This window comes from Moschus berezovskii, chromosome 20 (genome assembly GCF_049115385.1).
Source record: "Moschus berezovskii isolate FMDL1 chromosome 20, NW_MosBer_1.0, whole genome shotgun sequence".
Classification (NCBI taxonomy): Eukaryota; Metazoa; Chordata; class Mammalia; order Artiodactyla; family Moschidae; genus Moschus; species Moschus berezovskii.
Genome location: NC_142479.1, coordinates 34430633 through 34450770, shown reverse-complemented (window position 1 = coordinate 34450770; position 20138 = coordinate 34430633). Strand labels below are relative to the sequence as shown.

Here is a 20138-nt window from a genome sequence, read left to right as displayed (position 1 = left end):
ATTACTTTGATTTAAATTGAAGTGCAACAGATTGGTAATTGGATGTCAATGTTATTAAATCCCTGGGCTGCTTAGCAGATGGACACATGGGGAGTCAGAACACTCTATGGCTGGTATATTGAATCTGGATGTGCTTAAGGGAGAAAAGCTGATAGAAAAGGAAAGCAGTAATTAAAATTTTTGTAGCGGAGCAAGATGGGAAGGCTTTGTCAAGTTATGGTTAGTTTGAAAATACCAGTATGAGTTCTCAACACTGCCCTTTCTACCCCTTCAGAAAGACAAACTCCCTCTCCAATGTCACTGCCCCCACCTCACCTCCAGGAGTCAGAATCCTGACAATGGAAAAACCCTGGACAGTGTTTTAAAGGGAACCAGGACTTCCCTGATAGCCTCAGTTGGTAAAGAATCTGCCTGCAATGCAGGAGACGCTGGTTCAATTCCTGGATCAGGAAGATCTGCTGGAGAAGGGATAGGCTACCCACTCCAGTATTCTTGGGCTTCCCTTGTGGTTCAGTTTGTATAGAATCCACCTGCAATGGGGGAGACCTAGGTTCGATCCCTGGGTTGGGAAGATCCCCCAGAGAAGGAAAAGGCTACCCACTCCAGTATTCTGGCCTGGAGAATCCCATGGGCTATATAGTCCATGGGGTCGCAAAGAGTTGGACACGACTGACTGACGTTCACTTCACTTCAGGGCTTCCCAGCATACAGGCAGGGAGAACTGGATCCCTTGGAAAACAGGAAGGGCCTGGGGCCACCATGCTATTAGTTGGAAGAGACGCTGCTCTCAAGACTGCTGGGCAGTGCCCTCTGACCAGGTTTCCGTGGTGACAAGCTGATTTTGGAAAGCCATGGTTACTGCTGAGGGCGACAAGCTGATAGTGAGCAGGGCACACAAGATGTGCTAAAGTAACGTGTGCATGTGTTTTCAGTATTATTTTATGCCAGAAGTGCTATCTTCTCAGTCAAACCAGGTTAAGACCACCCGACTTCACAGCTAGCTTTGTTGTTTAGTTGTTAAGTTGTATCCAACTCTTTGCGACCCTGTGGACTGTAGCCGGCAAGGCTCCTCGGTCCATGGGATTCTCCAGGCAACAGTACTGGAGTGGGTTGCCATTTCCTTCTCCAGGGAATCTTCCTGATCCAGGGATCGAACCCATGTCTCCTGTGACTCCTGTACTGGCAGGTGGATACTTTACCACTGAGCCACTTGGGAAGCCCAAATAACTACCTTTCCTGCTACCCTATTCAAGCGGGATGGTGACTCAGCATTTGTGTGTCATGTGTGGACTGTAGCCTAGATGTGACTGTGTAGGTTTATTTAGGGTGAGGAGTGAGGGGCAGGATCAGGTTGCAAGCCCACGTTACACGTGTACAACCAGAGGCAGCCCATGGAAACGGCACTGTTATTCTATGTGCCGAGGATGACATCCCCTCCCGCCTCTATAATCAGAAAAGGGTTATGCTTCCCATCTCCCAAAGGTGTGTGAATTCTATCAGCAAAAATCGAAAACAGAGATGCATCCGATCTGCCTAAAAAATGACTCGAAAGTCTAGTTCATTTGACCAACAGATGAATTAAAATAAGCTCCAGGGATTTTCCTGGTGGTCCAGTGGCTAAGACTGCACTCCCAATGCAGGGGCCCTGGGTTCGATGCCTGGTCAAGGAACTAGATACCACATGCCACAACTACAACCTGGTGCAGCCAAATAAGTGCTAACTAACAACTGAGGTGCAGGGGAAAGTTAAGTGAGACCTCTCCCAGGAGTGTTTGCATATTTGCAATTTAAAGATTAACGCCTTAAAACGTATCAGGGGTGTGTGTGTGCGTGCATATATGTGTGTGCTGGTGAGCCAGTGAAAAAGTCCCTACCATTCCCCCACCCACCCTAGGCCCCCAGTCAGCGTGAACAAGCTCCTCCTGCCAGGAAAGTACCCCACCTTCCCAGGTATTATTAGTTGCCTTTCAGGCTCTGCCCACGGGGGCCAGACCTGAGCCCCAGCCGGAGAAATTAAGCTCCAACAAAGCCAGAGAGCACACAGCTGCCCCTTCTTCTACCTCCCCACCCACATGAGCAGCTCCTTGCTCAGCCCTGGAGTGGGAGCCCTCCCCAGGGCCTGAGCAAATTTCCCCTTCATTTCAAGTGGGTTTTTGAGCAACCAGGTCAGCCTGGGTGGCAGGCAATTGCTAGCCTAGCGGAAAAGAAAAAAAAAAATGCAGCAAGAAGACATATTCTGAGGGTGCTATCTGTTTTCTTGACAGATAATTTAAACACCTTGGTTAGATTATTTCAGAACAGGAGGAAATGCCGTGGCTGCCATTAACCCTTAGTGAGGGGTTCGTGGAGGCGAGGTTTCCGCACAGTTACTGGTGAGGAACATTTGCCAGCTCCAGAGGGACGTGGCATCCAATAAGGGCTCATGATGGTTGTGCAGCAAGTGCCCCGGAATCAGAGAGAATGTCTGGGACAGGCAGGCCAACCTTCAGCTCTGGCCTCACCCTCTCCCCCGGCCCCCAGGGGCACCTCCTCTCCTCCTCCCCAGCCCTTGCATCTCCTGGATCATCTGCAACATGCAAAGGTCCCTAGAAGTCACTGAGAACAGAGCCCCCTGTCTTCCTTCTTTTTCTGGTTCCAGAGAGACTGTGTTCTCCTTGGTCTCGGATGGTCTTGCAAGTTTAACAAATCCACAGAGAAGAATGATGCTTTCACTACTGCTCTGTTGTTTTTGTTCAGCTGCTAAGTCATGTCCGACCCTGTGACCCCTTTGACTGCAGTATACCAGGCTCTCCCCTGTCCTTCACTATCTCCCAGAGTTTGCTCAAATTCATGTCCATTGAGCCAGTGATGCCATCCAATCATCTCATCCTTTGTCGCCCCCTTCTCCTCCTGCTCTCAATCTTTCCCAGCATCAGGATCTCTTCCAGTGAGTCTGGTTTTCATATCAGGTGGCCAAAGTATTGGAGCTTCAGCATCAGTCCTTCTAATGAATATTTGGGGTTGATTTCCTTTAGGACTGACTAGTTTGATCTCCCCACAATTCAAAGGACTCTCAAGAGTCTTCTCCAGTGCCACAATTTGAAAACATCAATTCTTTGGTGCTTAGGGTTCTTTATGGTCCAACTCTCACATTCATACATGACTACTGGAAAAACCATAGCTTTGACTAGATGGATCTCTGTCGGCAAAGTGACATCTCTGCTTTTTAATATGCTGTCTAGGTTTGTCACAGCTTTTCTTCCAAGGATCAAGCATCTTTGAATTTCATGGCTGCAATCACTGTCCACAATGATTTTGGAGCCCAAGGAAATAAAATCTGTCACTGCTTCCACTTTTCCCCTTCTATTTGCCACGAAGCGATGGCACCAGATGCCATGATCTTAATATTTATTTGACTGCACCCGTCTTAGCTGCGTCACGCGGGATCTTTCACTGTGGCACACAGGCTTAGGTGTCCTGCAGCACATGAAATCTTCCAGGACCAGGGATTGAACCTGAGGCCCCTGCATTGCAAGGTGGATTCTTAACCACTGGACCATCAGGGCAGGCCCTTTCACAACTGTTCTTAATTACCTGCTTTGCCAACATTGTCCACCCACCTCCTTTTACTCTTCATTTGCATGCAGCATGAAATCCCTTTGAATACCAAATATTTAACTATCTTCCCTGTTCCAGCACAGATCTGAGAGAGGGCAAAGCGAGCCACGGTGGTGTTTGGCTCCAAAGCCAGCCTCTGTTCCCAGATGCAGTGGGCTGTGCACGGGAAATGAATAGGGCTGGAATCAGAAAATTGGACAGGCCAATTATACTCAACCGGGTCTTTTCAGAGGCGCTCCGTGATTTTGATTCAATTCCCAGAACAACAAACACGCCTGTATGTAAACACAGTCTCAGAAACAGATTCTGAAGCCAACATGAAACAGTTTCTGGGCTGACCGCTACACGGTAGGGCTCATGGGTCTTCATGGGTGTGTGGTCCGAAGTCACAGGCACCTTCCTCGGTTATGGATTTGGTCACTGCTTCATTTCCGATCGGTCGTGCTCCTTCTTGGGGAAAACCTGTCACTCTGAGGTTCTATCACCTTCTCTGTCTTCCAGATTCTTCACTGTCTCTGTTATTGCTTTTAGCTCTTTGCTTTTTTCGTTTTATTCCCCCTCTGCATCCTGGGAGGCTTTAAAGGCTTTTCTCCATATCACTGATTCAAGCTGTTCTGGGTCTGATTTTTGGTGATCTCTCATTAGCTTTTGGGTGTGTGCCTGTGAAATCTAGCATACACACGAAAGTGTATGAAAACACAGCATGTTTCAAAGAACCACATTCAAGTAAACACCTGTGAACTCATTAAGAAATTAAATATGACCGGACCTGAGAAAGCCCTGTAGGCCGTCCCTGTCTTCCTTCCAGAAGTAACCACCATCTGGAATCTCGTGTGAAGCAATCTTTTGCTTTTCTATTTTAAAAAACTGCTTATGTAAAATTTCTTTTTATTAATTTATTTTTGGCTGCACTGGGCCTTCATTGCTATGAGCAGGCTCTCTCTCGTGGCTGCAAGCAGGGTCTACTCTTCCACGTGCTGTGCAGGCTTCTCATCGTGGTGGGTTCTCTTGTTGCACAGCACAGGCTCTAGGTGCGCGGGCTTCAGTAGTTGTGGTTCACGAGCTTAGTTGTCCTTTTGCACGTGGAATCTTCCAGGACCAGGGACTGAACCTGTGTTCCCTGCATTGGCAGGCAGATTCTTAACCACTGAACAGCCAGGGAAGTCCTTAGTGTGCATTTATAAGTAACGTATTTACCGTTATCTGTTTCTGAACAACATATTTTTGAGTCATTTATTCTTTAGCGACTTGTTTTTTTCTTTTCCTCATTGGTTTTTTTCTGTTTAATATTTATTTATTTGTTTTTTATTTGGCTGTGCCAGGCCTTAGTTGCAGCATGCAGGATCTTTAATTGTGGGATGTGGGATCTTTTTTTTTTTTTTTTTAATTGTGGCATCCAAACTCTTCATTTTGGCATGTGGGAACTAGTTCTCTGACCAGGGATCGAACCTGAGTCCCCAACATAGGGAGCATGGAGCCTTAACCACTGGACCACCAGGGAAGTCCCAGCCTGTTGGGTTTTTAATTCATCCTTTGGAATATATCTATTCCACCATGAAAGGACATTGGGGTGGTTTCCAGTTTTTGGCTATTACAACAGATGCTGCTATATGCATTCTTGGTCACATTTCCCTGGGAGTGGGTGTGAGGCTGAGCATCACACAGAGACGACACGGAAGAGGTGCCAGGTGCAACGCTGAGATGAACCAGCCGGGTCACCTACCAGACAGACCTCTCTGGTTTAGTTTGCAAACAGGGAACATCAGGAGTGGGTCCACGACCATGACACGACACTCCGGTTGATGGTGAGGGGGACAGAGAGCAGCGGGCCAAGTTCAAGGGTCAAGAGAACAACCAGGTACTGGGACTCAAACCAGGTTCAGGGATGTAAGTAGTTAGATAAGAGTCAGGGCCAGGCTGGGCTTCGGCTGTGGGTGTGTTAGCTCAGGCTGGGATGTAACGACTACAAAGTCAGGGCGAGGAGAAGGAAGATAGGGACCCAGGGGACCCCTAGACAGAGGGGTCACTGTGTTGGCCACTGAGGGGGAACCTCCATTCACCTGTCCTGTCTCCCTCCAGCCCACGGGCCACCCTGGAATAGAAAGGCTGACTCCTGAGGGCAGTAAAAATCAGGAGGAGGAAGCCTGTCCAGTGGCAGAAGCCTGTCAACCCAGGCTCTGCACGCTCTGCTCTGCCACCTTGGACCTGTCACTTAAGGTGCCAGAGCTTCCGTTTAGCTGGAAGAGTGAGGACACAGGGTTCCACGTCTGGCCCAGACAAGGACCCCAACAAAGGCCGGTTCTCTTCGGCTTCTGTTTTCCACAGAAGAATTTTCTGGCCCTGCAGAAGGACACGTGTCTTGAGTTATTTCCTCAGGAGAGGGAATGGGTGTGTATTTCAGGGCTGGGCACTGCCTAGGAGCTTAATAAATAGCTCCTAAAGAATGGAGCCTCACTTGCCGGTCCGCATCTACCAGACAGCTGGCTGGGGAAATCGTGCCAACCAACGTCGTTTGGCATCTGAAAAACAGGCCGGAAAATCTGATCATACAAATTTCTATCCAGATCCATGCAAGAAAATGACCACATTCAGATTTCTCCCTAGCTTTTCACCTCCCTCCCTAGGGCCACGCAGAGGAGGGTGTCCTAGCAGGGTAAGCAAGGTCATGCGGACCCAACAGAGGAGGAGAGGACAAGCAGGTTCTGGCGTCAGGATGGTGCCACATCAACTGAGGAGAGGAACAATGAAACTGGGCCACGTCTCCTTATTCTCAAGTTTGGTCACACAGGCCACAGGTTCACACCCTTGTGGACCACTGAGCATGCGCGTCTCTAAGTGGAGGGGGGGCATCCAGCGGTGGGACGGACAAACGCTAGGACCTGCGGCGCTGTTCCTGATGGGCTGAAGGCTTGCTGTTGGACCATGTGATCTCCCTTCTCCACTTCCCCTGCCAAAGAGCCTCCGCGGACCAACCCCTTCCACACTTGCCTCAGGGGAACCCAGGACCCTCCATGTAGAAGGTGGGGAGCTGGCTCCGTGTTGCTCTGGGAACACATGGGCACTGGGGGTGGCCCCATCCTGGGCTGTTTCTTCCCCTGAGAGCCACCAGCCTCCCCGCTACACCTCCTTCGTCTTTGCTCCCATCTCTCCTCCTCAGTGGAGAAGGACATGGCACCCCACTCCAGTACTCTTGTCTGGAAAATCCCATGGACAGAGGGGCCTGGTGGGCTGCATTTCATGGGGTTGCGAAGAGTCAGACACGACTGAGCGACTTTATTTTCACGCATTGGAGCAGGAAATGGCAACCCACTCCAGTATTCTTGCCTGGAGAATCCCAGGGACAGGGGAGCCTGGTGGGCTGCTGTCTATGGGGTCGCACAGAGTCGGACACGACTGAAGTAACTTAGCAGCAGCAGTTCCTCCTCAAGGAAGCCCACCCTGGCTAGTCTCCCTCCCACTGTTTTTGTCCACAATAAAATATACAATAACATAAAGTTTACCTTTCTGACCATTTTTCGGTGTGCAGCCCAGGGGAACCACATCTATCTGTACTGTTGTGCGTCCCCACTGTCCATCTCCAGACCTCTGTCACCTTCCCAAACTGAAACTCTGCATCTACTAAGCAATAATTCCTCATTTCTCCCCACCCCCTGGCAACCACCCTTCTACTTTCTATCTCTATGAATGAGACTATTCTACAAACCTCAAATAAATGAAAATACTATGATATGTGTCCTTTTGTGTCCAGCTTATTTCAATTAGCGTAATATCTTCAAGGTTCTTCCATGCTGTAGCAAGTATCAGGATTCTATTCCTTTCTAAGGCTGAATTATATGAATAATAATTGGCATAGGCCACATTTTGTTTATCTATCCATCCCATGGTAGATGCTTGGGTTGCTTCCACCTTTAGGCTACTGGGATGCGCAATATCTGTTTAAGTCTCTGCTTTCAATTCTTTAGGGTATACATCTAGAAGCAGAATTGCTAGATCATTAATTTTTTGAGGAGCCACCATACTGTTTTCCACCATGGCTGCGCTATTTCAATTTCCCACAATCAATGCACAAGTTTTCAAATTTATCCACATCCTTGCCAACACTTATTATTTCCTGCTTTTAAACATTAGCTATCCTGGGACTTCCCTGGCAGTCCGGTGGCTAAGATTCTGCACTCTCAATGAAGGGGACCTGAGTTCAATCCCTGGTCAGGAAACTAGATCCTCCATGTTACAACTAGGATCTGACACAGCCAAATAAATAAGTAAATAAAAATTTAAAACATACAAATTGTGAGATTTTTTTTGTTCTAGCTCTGTGAAAAATATCATTGGTAGCTTGATAGGCATTGCATTAAATGTATAAATTACTTTGGGTAGTATACTCATTTTTACAATATTTATTCTTCCAATCCACGAACACGGTATATTTCTCCATCTATTAGTGTCCTCTTTGATTACTTTCACTAGTGTTTTATAGTTTTCTATGTACAAGTCTTTTGTTTCCTTAGGTAGATATATTCCTAAGTATTTAATTCTTTTCGTTGCAACAGTGAATGGAATAGTTTCCTTAATCTCTCTTTCTATTTTCTCATTATTAGTGTATAGGAATGCAAGGGATTTCTGTGTGTTGATTTTATATCCTGCAATTTTGGCCACCTCATGCGATGAGTTGACTCACTGGAAAAGACTCTGATGCTGGGAAGGGTTGGGGGCAGGAGGAGAAGGGGACGACAGAGAATGAGATGGCTGGATGGCATCACCAACTCTGTGGACATGAGTTTGAGTGAACTCCGGGAGTTGGTGATGGACAGGGAGGCCTGGCGTGCTGTGATTCATGGGGTCACGGAGAGTCAGACACAACTGAGCGACTGAACTGAACTGAACTTTACTATATTCATTGATTAGCTCTAGTAGTTTTCTGGTAGAGTCTTTAGGATTTTCTGTGTAGAGGATCATGTCATCAGCGAATAGTGAAAGTTTTACTTCTTCTTTTCCAATTTGTATTCCTTTTATGTATTTTTCTGCTCTGATTGCTGTAGCCAAAACTTCTAGAACTATGTTGAATAGTAGTGGTGAGAGTGGGCACCCTTGTCTTGTTCCTGATTTTAGGGGAAATGCTTTCAGTTTTTCACCATTGAGGATAATGTTTGCTGTGGGTTTGTCATATACAGCTTTTATTATGTTGAGGTATGTCCCTTCTATTCCCACTTTCTGGAGGGTTTTTATCATAAACGGATGTTGAATTTTGTCGAAGGCTTTCTCTGCATCTATTGAGATAATCATATGATTTTTATTTTTCAGTTTGTTAATGTGGTGTATTACGTTGATTGATTTGCGGATATTGAAGAATCCTTGCATTCCTGGGATAAAGCCCACTTGGTCATGATGTATGATCTTCTTAATGTGCTGTTGGATTCTGATTGCTAGAATTTTGTTAAGGATTTTTGCAAAAAACCTCGAATAGCCAAAGCAATTTTGAGGAAGAAGAATGGAACTGGGGGAATTAACCTGCCGGACTTCAGGCTCTACTACAAAGCCACAGTCATCAAGACAGTATGGTACTGGCATAAAGACAGAAATATAGATCAATGGAACAAGATAGAAAGCCCAGAGATAAATCCACACAAGAATATAAAATGGAGAAAAGACAATCTCTTTAACAAGTGGTGCTGGGAAAACTGGTCAGCCACTTGTAAAAGAATGAAACTAGAACACTTCCTAACACCATACACCAAAATAAACTCAAATGGATTAGAGAGCTAAATGTAAGACCAGATTCTATAAAACTCCTAGAGGAGAACGTAGGCAAAACACTCTCTGGCATAAATCACAGCAGGATCCTCCAAGACCCACCTCCCAGAATATTGGAAATAAAAGCAAAATAAACAAATGGGACCTAATTAAAATCAAAAGCTTCTGCACAGCAAAGGAAACTATAAGTAAGGTGAAAAGACAGCCTTCAGAATGGGAGAATATAATAGCAAATGAAGCAGCTGATAAAGGATTAATCTCCAAAATATACAAGCAGCTCCTGCAGCTCAATTCCAGAAAAATAAATGACCCAATCAAAAAATGGGCCAAAGAACTGAACAGACATTTCTCCAAAGAAGACATACAGATGGCTAACAAACACATGAAAAAATGTTCAACATCCCTCATAATCAGAGAAATGCAAATCAAAACCACAATGAGATACCATTTCACACCAGTCAGAACGGCTGTTATCCAAAAGTCTACATGCAATAAATGCTGGAGAGGGTGTGGAGAAAAGGGAACCCTCTTACACTGTTGGTGGGAATGCAAACTAGCACAGCCACTATGGAGAACAGTGTGGAGATTCCTCAAAAAACTGGAAATAGAACTGCCATATGATCCAGCAATCGCACTCCTGGGCATACACACCGAGGAAACCAGAATTGAAAGAGACGCATGTACTCCAATGTTCATTGCAGCACTGTTTATAATAGCCAGGACATGGAAGCAACCTAGATGTCCATCTGCAGACGAATGGATAAGAAAGCTTTGGTAGATATACACAATGGAGTATTACTCAGCCATTAAAAAGAATGCATTTGAATCAGTTCTAATGAGGTGGATGAAACTAGGGCCTATTATACAGAGTGAAGTAAGCCAGAAAGAAAAACACCAATATAATATACTAACGCATATATATGGAATTTAGAAAGATGCAAATGATAACTCTGTATACGAGACAGCAAAAGAGACACAGATGTATAGAACAGTCTTCGGGACTCTGTGGGAGAGGGTGAGGGTGGGATGATTCGGGAGAATGGCATTGAAACATGTATGTTGTCATATGTGAAACGAATCACCAGTTCATGGTAGATGCATGTTATAGGATGCTCGGGGCTGGTGTGCGGAGATGACCCAGAGGGAGGATAAAGGGAGGAGGGAGGTGGGAGGGGGGCTCAGGAAGGGGAACTTATGTACACCTGGGGCGGATTCATGTCAATGTATGGCAAAACCAACCAATATAATATTGTAAAATAATTAGCCTCCAATAAAAAAAATTTAAAACAAACACGTATTAGCCATCTTAATGGGTGTGTCATGGTGGCTGGTTTGCTTTCAACATAGCTACCTCTTCCCCTTCCTACACGCCACACTCCTGATCTCTCTGCCCTATTCCAGTCTTCTTCTCATGCAGCTTCTAGCATATATATAAATATGTATGTAATTTGCTTAGCTATTACTCTGGCTATGTTTATCTTCTGTTTCTTCTCTCCTCTCCCAGTCCCTGCTAAAATGTAAACCCAAGGCAGAGATGTTTGGCTGATTTGTTCACCACTATTTCCCAAGGGCCTAAAACAGTGCCTCGCACATAGTAAACAGTCAGTGACTACTGTATGAATGAATGAGTGAATGAATGGATAGACAGTAGAGTTGTTAGAAGGAGTTTCAGAGGCAGCCGTGAAATTAAGACACTTGCTCCTTGGAAGAAAAGCTATGACAAACCTAGACAGCATATTAAAAAGCAGACGCATCACTTTGCCAACAGAGATCTGTATAGTCAAAGCTATAGTTCTTCCAGTAGTCATGAATGGATGTGAGAGCTGAACCATAAAGAAGGCTGAGCACTGAAGACACTGTGGTGCTGGAGAAGACTCTTGGGAGTCCCTTGGACAGCAAGGATATCAAACCAGTCAATCCTAAAGGAAATCAGTCCTCAATATTTATTGGAAGGATTGATGCTGAAGCTGAAGCTCCAATGCTTTGGCCACGTGAAGAACTGACTCACTGGATGCTGGGGAAGATTGAAGGCAGGAGGAGAAGGGGGCAACAGAAGATGAGATGGTTGGATGGCATCACTGACTCAATGGACATGAGTTTGAGCAAACTCAGGGATATAGTGAAGGACAGGGAAGTCTGGTGTGCTACAGTTCATGGGGTTGCAAAAGCGGACATGACTGAGCAACTGAACAACAACATTGGCTTCAACCCCTGGCTCCGTTAATTACTACCTAGTCCCTTTGTGACCTACTTTCTCTAAGCCTCAGTCTCCCCATCTGTCACATGAGGACAACAGTGAATACATCAGGAATACATCTGTCCAGTGATCAGATGAAGTGAGATACTGACCGGCCTGCAGTGGGTGCGGAGTTCATGTCGCTACTCAGAACCAGATTAGACTCCCAGGTAGGACACTGGGCTCAGCAGACTAGAGCGCAATAGTGAGAGAGTTCCCTCTTGGATCAGACAGCCTCTCAGAGCACTAAGTTCTTCCTCCAGTGCGTGGATACAGGCTCAGGTAGGCACCCTGAGAAGGAGTAGGAAGAGGGTGGGAGACTACTCGGCCTCCCCAGAGGAGGGAGGGGAAATTGGGAGTCCCAGGACCCTCCTCCTCCTGCCGCTTCTGCTTGCGTGGGAGGCCAGTGACCTGCTGAGCTAGCAGTTCCACTTGGCAGAGCCGAAGAATGTGGGAGGTGACCAATACACTGAGGGAGTGTGACCATCCGGGTCCCCTGGGGCCACAGTGCCAGCAGCCCAGGGTGAGCCAGACGCAGATGGCGGGGAGCTCAGGCGGCCGCCCCCGCTCGCCCCAGCGCCAGCCAGCCACCCCTGAGCGCACTCACAGGCCTCCGGAGGGGCCCTCTGGCAAAGTTGTTTGCAGCTAAAATCCAAACTGCAAGTAACAGCAGGGCCAGAAGAGAAGCAGCGTGGGGAAGCAGATGGCAGCCTGTGGTGAGCACGGGCCGCCTGCCTGGGAGCCAGATGCCACGAGGCTGCTGGGCTCGGCTGGCGTGGCTGCTTCCCACGGGTGCCGGCAGGGGGCCTGGAAGCCCCTGATCCTCCCAGCCTCCTGAAGGCTTGTGCCAAGACGGACCCTCCCCGCCGGTGCCTTAACTGTCTACTGGTCACCCTCCAGGCTGGGTGGGTTGAGATGATTGAAAAACCACCATGGGAGGCCACGTTCCTCCTTCTAGTCAATCAACAAGCAGGAGAGAGGGGCCAGAGGATGAGATACAGACTTAGCATCAGGAGGCCCTGTGGGACCCCAGCCAGGGTCATCTGTGATAAGACTTCAGGGAAATAAAAAAACCCTGCTGGGGAAGGGTCCTAAGGTACCCTAAACAAGGAGCCCACTTTCCTCTTTTGCAAATGTCTTTCAAGCAACAAACCTTCTGAGCACCTTTTATATGCAAAGCACTGCGGGGAAACAGTGAGTGTTGGTGCAGCCCAGGCCTCCGATGAGTTATAATCAGGATGCGGAATGAAACGGGAAAGCACAGCGGACGGATGGACGCTGAGTGGGGAGGAATGCTCTAATTGTACTAATCAGCCTCCCATTACTTATAAATTGCTCTTCTCTCCTTTCTAGCTCATCCCCCTCAGAGCATGCCTGCATCCTCATAGGCGCCTTCCGACTCCAAAGGCAGACATTTTAGAGTGTGGAGGAATGGTTTCTAGATTCCTGGGGAATCTGGATTCCAATTAACCTTCCCCCTGATTATGGAACCATTTTGAGTGAGTCATTCTTTGTTCAAATGAATTGGATTAGGGGCTAAACCATCAATGACATAAACTTCTGGCTTGCAACGTCATGTTAGACGCTCCCAGGCAGCCCTTCTGCAGCTTGCACTAACACACCCGAGAAAGTAAGTGACAGGCAGGCGGACACCAGCACGGAAGCGATCTGACGCTCCGCCTACAGTCAGGCTCCCCTCCGAAGACAGGAGGGTGGGGTGGATGAAACAGGTGTCACCGGTCCACCCACCTTTGTCTGCTTGGCAGGGGTCAGGGTGCAGGATCAGGGCTGCCCCTAGGTGGCCTTCCCGGTATAGTATACCAGTATAGTCTACGAGTTTCCGGTGCCCTCCCTCCTCCGATTCTGTCTTTATGGATGGGACACAGATTCCCAGAAAATAACTAGGTGGGAGTGGGAAGGAGCTGGCAATGGTGAGTTGCATCTGGGAAGGTATATTTTCTTCAAGTAAAGCTCAATTGTGGGAGGGTGGGGAGAGCCAAACCAACTGGCTGCAGTTTTCCAAGTCCTCCCTAGTTCTGATGGCCAGACGGCCAGGTCCCAGCAGAGTGAAAGTGCCTCAGAGGAGGAGCAGAATCCCAGACAAAGGAGAGGGGCTGTGGACGGCACTTGCGCTGCCTCAGGTAAACTCTGGGCCTGTAGAGCTCACAGCATCAGAAGGGGTTTGAAGGCATAGGTGCAACCACCAAGACCAAACATAGGAAACCAACAAACTCAGACCAAAAACAATCAATGACATGAAAAGCTTTATGATTTTTCAGAATGAAGAGAAAAATAAAAAGAACTTGAAAATGATGAATTGAATATAGAAGACAGAGAATGGAAGTGTACTCTTCAAATTAACACTGCTCCCAGGGGGAACTTCCAAGATCCCACATGCTGCAACTAAAGACCTTGCATGCAGCAATAAACATCCAACAGGGCCAAATTTTTAAAAAGTGCTCCCCAAAAGAAAGCAGAAGAGTTTTGGAACAAAGCAGTAAGCAAAAACATAATTGAAAAGCTTTCCTGAATCGAAGACCCAAATACATTTGTCCTAGACAAAAATCAATGAAAATGACCTAGGCCTAGTCAGATAAAATTATTAATTTCCAAATATAGACATAAATAATATACCAGGTTATTAAAAAGGGAATAAAAGCATAAGCCTGGCTTTAGACTTCTCCCTCATGTCTCTGTTCTTGACTTTAAAATTACTTTATGCTGAGCATCAGATCTTGTCTGCCTGCCTTCTCCTGTTCGAGCTTTGACTTCAGGGCATGTATCTGCCTGCACCTGGAAACTGTCTTCCCTGCATCCTGTCATGTACACTGCATCCTGGAAACTGTCTTCTGGGTCACAAGGTCCCTCTTGGGGTTCCTCAGGGGTGCCTGATGTGCTAGTTAACCGGTCCACTGGGGATGTCCCTGGTGGTCCAGTGGCTAAGATTGTACTGCTCCCAATTCAGGAGCCCAGGTTTGATCCCTGGTCAGGGAACTTCCCTGGTGGCTCAGACAGTAAAGAATCCGCCTGCAATGCAGGAGACCGGGGTTCAATCCCTGGGTGGGGAAGATCCCCTAGAGAAGGGAAAGGCTACCCACTTTAGGATTCTTGCCTGGAGAATTCCATGGACAGAGGAGCCTAGTGGGCTACAGTCCATGGGGTCGCAAAGAGTCAGACACGACTGAGCGACTAACACTTTCACTCACAAGGAACTAAACCCCACATTTCACAGCTAAAGATCCCTAATGCTACAATGAAGACTGACGATTCCAAGTGCCCCAGCTAAGACCTGGCACGGCCAAATATGAAAGCAAACAAAACAGTCTATTCAGGGCTGTCTCAGTCCCTTTTCTGTGTCTTTAAATCTTGAACATATATCAGAGTTTATTCATTTACCAACAAGGAAACGAGGAAAGTGACCAAGGAACATGCCCGTTCACCGACGGAATGGAAATGAAGTGGGACAGGCAGCTGCCAGGCTGAATGCTTATATAAGCAGCTGATTTAATTAGGTAAAGACTGTAGTTTCATGTGGTCACAAAAACAGCATCTTCATGGCAGTTAGTAGAGTGGAAATCAGAGGCCAGGGACTCCTAGCTGTTGGGAGTGCCAACCAGGGATCAAAAAAAAAAAACAATTAATAAAAAGCTAATGATAAGGAAACATCTGTGGCTGTTAATGGGAATGACAAGGTTTACTGGTCTAAAAAATTACCAAAGTATCATTTGATTGAGTTTTCAAGTTCATTAATAACATTTTTCATTTTTAGAAATGAAAATGGTTCATTTGTTTTTTTTTTTTTTTCCAAATTTGCTTGCTCATTTTTCAAATGTCCTATTGGTTCAATTTGATTTCTATTGCTTCTCTTATCTCTTTTACTCAACTTAAAAACTTATTTGGACTTCCCTGGTGGTCCAGTGGTTAGGACTCTGCATTTCAACTGTATGGGGCACAGGTTTGATCCCTGATCAGGGGACTGAGATCCCTTAAGCTGCATGGTGCAGTCAAAAAAATAAAAAGTAAATTAAAAATTCAAACGTTTCTTTCACAGTCTCACTATTATTTCTAGTTCCTTGAGTGCCAATTCTCCTAGTTGTTACATTTGCCTCATCTCCCTCATGGTGGCTCTTTGCTCGTGTGATCAGTTAGACAACAGAATTAGACTCACAGAATTTTGAGTGGGAAAGATGATCATTAACTGCATTATCAGTCAAGTCATTGTCTTTTTTCGTATGAAAGCAACAGCTATCATCAGACTAGCAAAAGACTCAGAAAATACACTGTCCACATGTCATTACTTAAGATTGCATATACCAGCAAACTCTAAATCAAAAGCAATATCTCAAGGGTCTATAAGAAAAGAGTGAGGACTTCCCAGGTGGTCCAGTGGTTAAGAATCTGCCTGCCAATGCAGGGGACATGAGTTTGAACCCTCGTCCTGGAAGATCCCACATGCCCTGGAGCAACTAAGGCTGTGCAGCAGCCCCCAAAGCCCGTGTGCCTGGAGCCCGTGCTCCACATAGGAAAAACCACCGCAGTGAGAAGCCCACAGCGAGAGAGCAGTCCCCACTCGCCCCAGCTGGAGAAACCCCACGCACAGCGACAAAGACCCAGCACAGCCAAAAATCGATAAATAAGATTCAAAAGAGGGATGATAAGTACTGATGCTTATGTTTCCCTTCTAAGTATCCATTCTGAGGACAGACTCTCAAATGTGGGCAAAGAGCTAAGTACACAGATACATAAAGCAATTAGCAATGAGAAGGAAAAAAGGAAATAACTCAGATGGCCTAAATTAGCAGACTATCCTTATGACAGAATGTTTACAAAGAATTATTGATTACACTGAGAAGTGCTTACGTTAAAATGTTAATTTTAAAACAGAGGTTCAACAATACAAAGAAAAAAAAGACACAGAAAAAAGAAAGCAATTATGCCAAAACATTAACAGTGATTGCTTCTGGATGGTAAGATTATGAATTTTGGGGGTGCCTGTATTTCTTTATGCTTTCTACACATTGTGAGTGTCAATGAGCCATATTAATCTTAAAATCAGAAAAGAGTAAAATGTATATATTTTTAAAAGTGAAAACTTCTAAGGGTCGCAAGTCAAGAACTGAAATATCTGGGCTAATGTTAAATAAGAGAGATGAAATATCATGATACTAACTCTGACATTACAGTCTATAATTTATTCTCAACACAGCAGCCAGAGTATCCTTTAAAACTTGGGGGAGTACTCAGGTCATGCCTTTCCTCTACTCTAGACCTCCAAGGACTCCCCATTTCACTCAGAGTAAAAGCCAGAGTCTTTCCAAAGGTCTACAAGGAGCAAGATGATCTGGGCCCCCGGCCACACCTCTGACCACCTCTCCCGACTCTGACTCTGTGCCAGTCACACCGTTCTCCTAGCTGCTCCTCAAACCTACCAAGGACACACCTGCCTCAGGGGCTTTGCACTTGCAGTACTCTACTTGGAATGCTTTCTGTCCACACAGCCACAGAGTACACTTCAGACCTCAGCTCAAAAGTCATTTTATCAATAAGCCCTTCCTCAACTCCTGCATATAACAGCAGCTACCTGCATCGCCCCTTCCCCTGAGTACATTTTCATCATCTGTGACATGGCAGAATTTACTGTATTGCATGTGTGGTCTCCATCTCCCATGAGAAGAGCTCTTTTGCCTGGCACATAGAAGATGCTCAGTAAATATGTATTGAGTACCCAAATGAATAATGCATGAGATTGTAAACTTCTCCAGAGCAGAGGGGCCGAAGCTGACACCACCGCATCACTGAGGTGCACACAACAGGTGGTGGTGCCAACTGGACGCCCCAGGGACATGTAACCAGCATTCAACTCACTCCAGAAAAAGTACTTACAATTGCAGACAAAGATGGCAGAAGGCAAGAGTCAAATGGAAAAGAAGATAAGAGTGTTGGGGCCGAGTGGTAAGAGAGCTTCCAGCAAAAAATGCAAGTTCTTCCATTAGGATGTGTTTTTTTTTTTTTTTTCCTGTAGGACAGAACTCCACACTTTAATCATAGATTCAGAACCAGCTCTGTGTGGCACTGAAAATGACATTTCAAATGCTCTTTCTATTTAGCTATCTCTTTGTTGTGATTAGATATTTTTCTGTGGAAAAAAAGCATTAGGAAACCAATTACTCTGTCACTCTCCCACCCCAAAAGGAGGCAGGAAAAAGCAGCATCTGTGAATGGTACAGGCACCCAGACTCAGACATACGGACTTTCAGGGTGCATCCACACCTCCTAAACATCTAGTCTGCCTGGTCCCACAGAGGGGGAATATAGCATCCTTGATCTTGCTCCATTTTGTCGGCCTCTAGAAATTCAAGGGCAAACTGATAGCATAGTGCATAGCCTCATATTCTTTGCCGGAGGAAAGATAAGAAAATTCTTCCTAAGCTATTTTGGACTTTTCTGGACGTTGGAGCACTCTGGAGATTAGGAAAGGCTGGTGGTGGACACTGTCCATGGCAGCTCAGGACTATTAATGAGTTGAGGGGCACTCGTGATGGGGCTAGACAGGGGCAGCTGCTCCCCCACCAAGCCCTCCACTAAATTATTACATTTGCTGAATTCGTCTTTTCTTTCACTCCTCCTCCCTTTCCTTGACAATTCTTTCATCTCTGTCCTCCCACACCTCAGTCGCGTCTTTTCATCCTGCTCAGGTGTCTCCCACAAGATACTGTTTTAGAAAATTTTCCTATCTTGTGAATGCCTGCATCTTTTTAAAAATTTTTATTGGAGTATAGGTGCTTTACAATGTTGTGTTAGTTTCTGCTGTACAGCGAAATGAATCAGCTATATATATATATACACATATAGCCCCTCTTTAGGGGGGATGCCTGCATCTTAAAAGGGACCCCTTGAAGACCAGAAAGACCTCAAATTCAAAGGGGGATTTTCCAGCTGGGGGAGAGAGGAGGGCCTCTAATATTGACAGAGTGCCTATTCTAGGCTGGACATTCCAGATACTTGGTGTACTGTTGATGATGTTCCTGAATTCTCACAGTATCTCCAATGAGATAGGTATTATCATCTCCATTTCAACAGGAGAAATCAAGGATTTCCGGGCAATACAATGTAGAATGTTAGTTCACATCTAGAGGCCCCATGTGCTATCTTCCCTGTTTCAAAGATGCAGCCAGTGATATGTGAAGATTCCAACAAAGAAGCTCAACTGTGCTCCAAAACAAGATCTACATCTTGATGGATCAGAAACTCCCAATATTTACGATTTTGAGGGGCTAAAGGCACAGCCTGCTGGGCTCAGGGTCTCGAGGCAGGTGGAAGCAGCCGGAAGACTGGTCTTTCAAGGGTATGGGGACTGAAAGTGTCCCGTGGGAGGTGGGAGACCAGAGCTACCACTCCACCCCTCTCCTAAGAGTAAAGCTGATCTACAGATGTGAACACTGATATAGGCTGGAAGAAGTACACACATAGCCAGGACCTGGCCAGACTGCTTATGGCTTTGATGTTGGACTTCAGGGATAATCCCATTATTACTGCGAACACACAGCTCATCACTAACCCAAGAGAGCTGGCCCTGCACTGAGGGACCTAGGACCTAGGTGGAGGCAACTCGAAATCACTTGGCAAGGAGAGCTGGGTGGAGGTGATGAGCAGGGGGAGAAAGACAGAGAAACTGACTCCCACTCAAGATGAGTGGGCAAACCTCAATTCTAAAACAGCCTATCAGGAGACAGCCAGCAAAGATTTAGTGAACTGGAAGGCAGTTCTGAAGAATTTAGCAACAAGTATCTCGGAAAAGATAAAGAGAGGACTTCCCTAGTGGTTCAGTGGTTAAGAGTCTGCACTTCCACTGCAGGGGGCACGAGTTCAGTCCCTGGTCAGGGAACCAAGATCCGGCATGCTTCAAGGTGTGACCAAAAATTAAAAACAGAAAGATAAAGAAATAACTGAGAAAGCACAGTTGGGGCTACAGAGGATGCGTGGAGGGGCTCAGAAAAGTATCTTGCAGGGTTTCCAGGAGACTCAGATGGCAGGGCAGCAAGATTCAAGGATGTCATGGCTGAGGACTTTCTGTAACTAAAGACATTTTACGGATCCTCGGATGAAAGACGCATATTAATCACCGAGCAGACAAGTCAAAAAGTAAATCCACATTTGGATAGCCTGGAGCATCCTCCCCTGACCTGACTCCTCCTGTTCCTGAAATTTCTGACCCGTGACCTTCCCCACGAGTAGCCCAACAACGTCCTCCACTGTTCTGGCCCTGCTTCTGATCCTGGGACAGGGAGGAAGTCCTGGGTGTAGGGGTTAGGACATAGGTTCGAGTCTCCCCACCTGTTTTCACCTCAGAGTCCTCACTGAGCCTCGATTTCTTCCCTTAAAATGGGATCAGAACTAGAATGATGGAAACTTGACCCTGGGGACAGCGTCATCACAAGATGACAGTGTTAGACCCACTAACTAGCTCGGTGACCACAAGATACTTAACCTCCTGCATCCATATTTCCCCATCAATAAAAGGGATGATAATAGCGCTCGTCTATGGAGTTGTACG

The 20138-nt window shown here is 46.3% G+C and overlaps 1 protein-coding gene across 2 annotated transcripts in view; it reads right to left on the bottom strand.

Moving 5' to 3' along the window:
* RPH3AL (rabphilin 3A like (without C2 domains)) overlaps positions 1-20138 on the bottom strand; it is a 139934-nt gene that overhangs the window by 33570 nt on the left and 86226 nt on the right. The gene's annotated exons all lie outside the window — the stretch shown is intronic.